This window comes from Mya arenaria, chromosome 14 (assembly GCF_026914265.1).
Source record: "Mya arenaria isolate MELC-2E11 chromosome 14, ASM2691426v1".
Taxonomy (NCBI): domain Eukaryota; kingdom Metazoa; phylum Mollusca; class Bivalvia; order Myida; family Myidae; genus Mya; species Mya arenaria.
In genome coordinates, this window is record NC_069135.1 from 2,694,494 (window position 1) to 2,700,601 (window position 6,108).

Here is a 6,108-nt window from a genome sequence, read left to right on the forward strand (position 1 = left end):
AGTGTGCCCTCATCTCAAAGCCAAGGTCAAGTTCTGATGTCAACGTATAATAAAGATTTTAACGCAATGGTGTATGTTTTAGTTCTGTTTAATGGAATTCAAACATAATTGTAGATAACTATGGAAAGCAGTGTCGCGCCTGAAAGTCATGCCCTCATCTCAAGGGTGAAGGTCACATTTGAAGGTCAATGTTACAGAATTTCGCGCTATGTACATATGTATATGTTATTGCTTAAACATAAGCTTTCAACTATTCATTGCAATAAAAAACTACCCAAAAATGGAGCACTGTTTTCGTTTAATGAATGAGATGTAAATAAAACTAGTATTATATGTTAAATACATGACAATCCAACTGAATGGAATGTCCTATCGGGTGCATTTGTCACGTTCGTGTGATAGCTGTTACATCTCATGCCCTCCCATATGTGATATTTGATCTGAATCATGTCTTGCACAACGATATGGCAATATGCTGAGTCGGGACAAAACACATAAGCTTTCAACTATTCATTGAAATTAAAAAAAACTACCCAAAATAAAGCACTGTTTCCTTTAAAAGAATGCGATGTAAATCAAACTTTTAATTCACTCTATATGTTAAATACATGACAACCCAACTGACGGCGAGGCCCTATCGGGGGCATTTGTCACTTTCGTGTAATAGCTGTCACATCTCTTGTCCTCCCATATGTGATATTTGATCTAAATTATGTCTTGCACAACGATGTGGCAATATGCTGAGTCGTGACAAAATTGGCTAGTAAGCATATCGTCATGTTCAAAATAAACTATAGCTTAATCTCCGCTTTTAAATATCAGTTAAACTGTGAAACGGGTACCAATAGATCAATGTATTGGTATAAATTGATCGGGATCGAAAGCATACTTTACTTTGAAATCGTTTTGACTGCCTTAAGGTATGTTAGGACGATTTTGGACGAGCCGCTTACTTCGTAAACCATGAACATCGGTAACCATGCGATTGTGTATAGGGGCCTAGTTCACTTCGTTGAGCTAGGCCCTTGAAGGGTTCGCGGACTCTTCCTGCATTCGGGCAGTGAATTACGCCCAACATCCAGGGCTCCAAACGTCTGAGTTCGAGTACTGCCGGTCAGAACTTCCGTTGTCTCCTTTAGCGGCCGCGCAGCCTCTTCCATTGTGGAGAGCTTTGCGGGGAGCGGCGGAAGGGATGGCCGGTCCCAGGGAGCTTCCGTCGCGGCGCCGGAAATAATTTGTCGGGCCGCGGGGGATGATATCTGGGGCTAAAAGTAATGCTTCTTCCGGTGAAATGGATTTTAAACTGATGTTTGGATTTGAATAGTTCAATCTACATCTAACAGGTTTGTTTGCTTATTACTATTCGGCATGGACATGTCATTGTTTGGTTTGGTTTTCATTTTAAACGGCGCTACTCGTAGTACAGTGTTTTAACGATACATGCATATAAGAGAAAACAATTGTTTTATGAACGAATTGCGCGCCCCTCCCCCGGCACTGATAACTTCATATGTGCTAAACGGATCACGGTTTGGGGTAGGGGTACTTTCTCCAATAAAAATGCTTATTCAAGTTAAAAATCGTGTATTTTGATGTTTTATTCGCACATGGTTTCGCCTATACATGCTTTTTTTGGCGGGCAGAGGTTTATCCAGAGCGTAAATTCATATTCACGGGTCCATACAATGGTTGTGTTGGGAGGTGTGCATACAGGGGTTGGCGTTAGGGGGAGGGAGGACGCTGATGCATTTAAAGGGATGGTCACAAGGGTTCACATCACGTAGGGAAAGATGAGAGGCGGACAGTGCACATACACGAATGGATGCAGGGTTCGCGTAAGGGGAACGAGGAACTCAAGTGCATGTTAACAAGGGTGTATACAGAGGTTTCCGTTAGAGAAAAGTGCATGTTAACAGGGGTGAATACAGGGGATGTTGACAGGGATAAGATGAGAGGCGGCAAGAGTACATACAGGAATGGATACAGAGTAAGCATTAGGGGAAATAGGAATTCAAGTGCATGTTAACTCGGGTGTAACCAGGGGGTTAATGTTAGTGGAAAGGGAAGGGACCTTAGTGCATATACAGGGGTGAATACAGGGTTTCGCGTTAGGGTAAAGGGGAGGGACGCTAGTGCATCATACAAGGGTGGATGCAAAGGTTCGCGTTAAGGGAAAGAGGTACTTTAGTGCATGTTAACAGGGGCGGTTATTTGATGTTACGGGAAAAGGCCGGAGGGGCGCTAATTTATTATACAGCGGTTTATACTGGGCTTAAAGAGGGACAGTCTTGTGCCTACTAACAGGGGCGGTCACAGATGTTGGTATTAGATGAAAGGGGATGGCACTAGTGCATATTTAGGGCTGGATACGGGGGTTCGCATTACGGGAAAGGGGGACTTCATATATCCGAATTCAGCTTTATGCGCTCGTTATGGCAGAGAAGTACCCTGCTTGTCTCTCCGTACGCTGGTGTGATGTTTTGTCTGCTGTTACACTTTCTTTTTTCACCTGATTTAATTCCTATCGCATTTCTACCTTACTTTGCGTAATTGTAATGCACCGTGCGAATGTGTGCCGCGCCTAAAAGTTATGCCCTCATCATCTCAAAGACCAAGGTTAACTGTCGATGTTAAAGTTTTATGGTACAACTTTTAAAGACGAATTTATGTTTCACTAATTATTTTTAGGGCTGTTTCATGGAATTCAAACATTTTTGTAGAGATCTATGGAAAGTAGTGTCGCGCGCTGAACTCATGTTTCCGTATTAAAGGTCAAGGTCACAGTTGGAGATTGATATGTTGCACAATATGAATTCCATTGCAATATTTTGTGGCTCAGCAATGAATGTTCAACTTTTCAATTGCAATCAATCAAAGTAAAGCCAATTGAAAGTTCTGTTTTCTGTTAATGAATGAGATTTAAATCAAACCTTTTCTACATATCACATGTTAAATGCATGCCAGTCCACCTGACAAGGTCCGGCAATCCGGGGTACAATTGTCCCGTTCCAGTTACAGCTCTTGTCCTCTATGTGATATTTGACCTCAAATATGTATTGCACATCGATATGGCAATTTGCTGATCCGGGACAAAAACTACGTAGTAGTGGATCTATCATTAATATATCTAAATATAAATCAACTAGCTTAATTTCCGCTTTTAGATATGAATTCAACTGTGAAATAGGTACCAATATATCAATGTACTGGTATAAATTGATTGGAATTGAACGCATTCTTCACTTTGAAATCGTTTGGACTGCTTCCCGATGTATGTTAGGGATATTTTTGAACAAGCCGCTTACTTCGTACTTGTTCTGCATTCGGGCATTGAATTATGCTAAGTATCCACTATTTAAAATATCTGTCGTTGAGTCCTGTCATTCAGAATTTCCCCTGTATAGCAAAAAAGGTCAGTCTGAAGAACAGCAATGATCCGCTAGTCAGACATTGTCCAGTAGAATGAGTCGGGTGAAACAGCACTGATCCGTTTGTCAGTTTTTGTCCAGTACAGTGAGAGGGAAGAACAGCACTGATCCGCTAGTCAGACACGGTCCAGTAGAGTGAGTCGGAAGAACAACACTGATCCGCTGGTCAGACATTGTCCAGTACAGTGAGTCGGACGAACAGCTCTGATCCGCTGTTTAGACATTGTCCAGAACAGTGAGTCGGGCGAACAGCACTGATCCGCTAGTCAGACATTATCCTGTACAGTGAGTCGTAAGATTGTCACTGATCCGCTGGTCAGACATTGTCCAGTACAGTGAGTCGGACGAACAGCACTGATCCGCTAGTCAGACATTGTCCAGTAGAATGGGTCGGATGAAACAGCACTGATCCGCTAGTCAGACATTGTCCAGTACAGTGAGTCGGAAGATTGTCACTGTTCCGCTGGTCAGACAATGTCCAGTACAGTGAGTCGGACGAACAGCACTGAGCCGCTTGTCAGACATTGTCCAGTACAGTGAGTCGGAATAACAGCACTGATCCGCTAGTCAGACATGACTCAGTGCTAATACGCAAGTCAGTCATTGTCCAGTATAGTGAGGCGGACGAACAGCACTGATCCGCTAGTCAGTCATTGTCCAGTACAGTGAGTCGGAAGAACAGCACTGACCCACTAGTCAGACTTTGTCCAGTACAGTGAGTCGGACGAACAGCACTGACCCGCTAGTCAGACATTACTCAGTGCTAATACGCAAGTCAGTCATTGTCCAGTATAGTGAGTCGGAAGAACAACACTGCGCCGCTAGTCAGACATTGTCCAGTACAGTGAGTCGGACGAACAGCACTGACCCGCTAGTCAGACATTGTCCAGTACAGTGAGTCGGAAGAACAGCACTTATCCACTAGTCAGACATTACTCAGTGCTAATACGCAAGTCAGTCATTGTCCAGTACAGTGAGTCGGAAGAACAACCGTGCGCCGCTAGCCAGACATTGTACAGTACAGTGAGTCGGAAGAACAGCACTGACCCGCTAGTCAGTCATTGTCCAGTACAGTGAGTCGGAAGAACAGCACTTATCCGCTAGTCAGACATTACTCAGTGCTAATACGCAAGTCAGTCATTGTCCGGTATAGTGAGGCGGACGAACAGCACTTATCCGCTAGTCAGACATTACTCAGTGCTAATACGCAAGTCAGTCATTGTCCGGTATAGTGAGGCGGACGAACAGCACTGCGCCGCTAGTCAGACATTGTCCAGTACAGTGAGTCGGACGAACAGCACTGACCCGCTAGTCAGACATTGTCCAGTACAGTGAGTCGGAAGAACAGCACTGATCCGCTAGTCAGACATTACTCAGTGCTAATACGCAAGTCAGTCATTGTCCAGTATAGTGAGGCGGACGAACAGCACTGCGCCGCTAGTCAGACATTACTCAGTGCTAATACGCAAGTCAGTCATTGTCCAGTATAGTGAGGCGGACGAACAGCACTGATCCGCTAGTCAGACATTACTCAGTGCTAATACGCAAGTCAGTCATTGTCCGGTATAGTGAGGCGGACGAACAGCACTGCGCCGCTAGTCAGACATTGTCCAGTACAGTGAGTCGGACGAACAGCACTGACCCGCTAGTCAGACATTGTCCAGTACAGTGAGTCGGAAGAACAGCACTGATCCGCTAGTCAGACATTACTCAGTGCTAATACGCAAGTCAGTCATTGTCCAGTATAGTGAGTCGGAAGAACAACACTGCGCCGCTAGTCAGACATTGTCCAGTACAGTGAGTCGGACGAACAGCACTGACCCGCTAGTCAGACATTGTCCAGTACAGTGAGTCGGAAGAACAGCACTTATCCGCTAGTCAGACATTACTCAGTGCTAATACGCAAGTCAGTCATTGTCCAGTACAGTGAGTCGGACGAACAGCACTGAGCCGCTTGTCAGACATTGTCCAGAACAGTGAGTCGGAAGAACAGCACTGATCCGCTAGTCAGACATTACTCAGTGCTAATACGCAAGTCAGTCATTGTCCGGTATAGTGAGTCGGACGAACAGCACTGAGCCGCTTGTCAGACATTGTCCAGTACAGTGAGTCGGAATAACAGCACTGATCCGCTAGTCAGACATTACTCAGTGCTAATACGCAAGTCAGTCATTGTCCAGTATAATGAGGCGAACGAACAGCACTGCGCCGTTAGTCAGACATTGTACAGTACAGTGAGTCGGAAGAACAGCACTGCGCCGCTAGTCAGACATTGTCCAGTATAGTGAGGCGGACGAACAGCACTGCGCCGCTAGTCAGACATTACTCTGTGCTAATACGCAGTTTAGTGAGTCGGAATAACAGCACTGGGCCGATATTCAATATTGATCATTATTGGATCTAAGAACGATGTAGCTAATCGGATCACTTGTTATTAATAATTGACCAATAGAGTTAATGAAGTCAATAATGTATGACCAAAAGATTGACTTAAGTCGAATATCGAACACCACCCCTGATCCGTTAGTGTGGCATCGTTCAGTACAGCATGAACCATGTCTTGTCTCAAAGTTCGACATTGACAAAGACTCGTAGAATTAGAATGATATAGTAGTAACGACTGTCTTGAAATACAAAAGGTTTATGCCGCCTTCTTGTCATTGTGATCTCGAGTTATTCA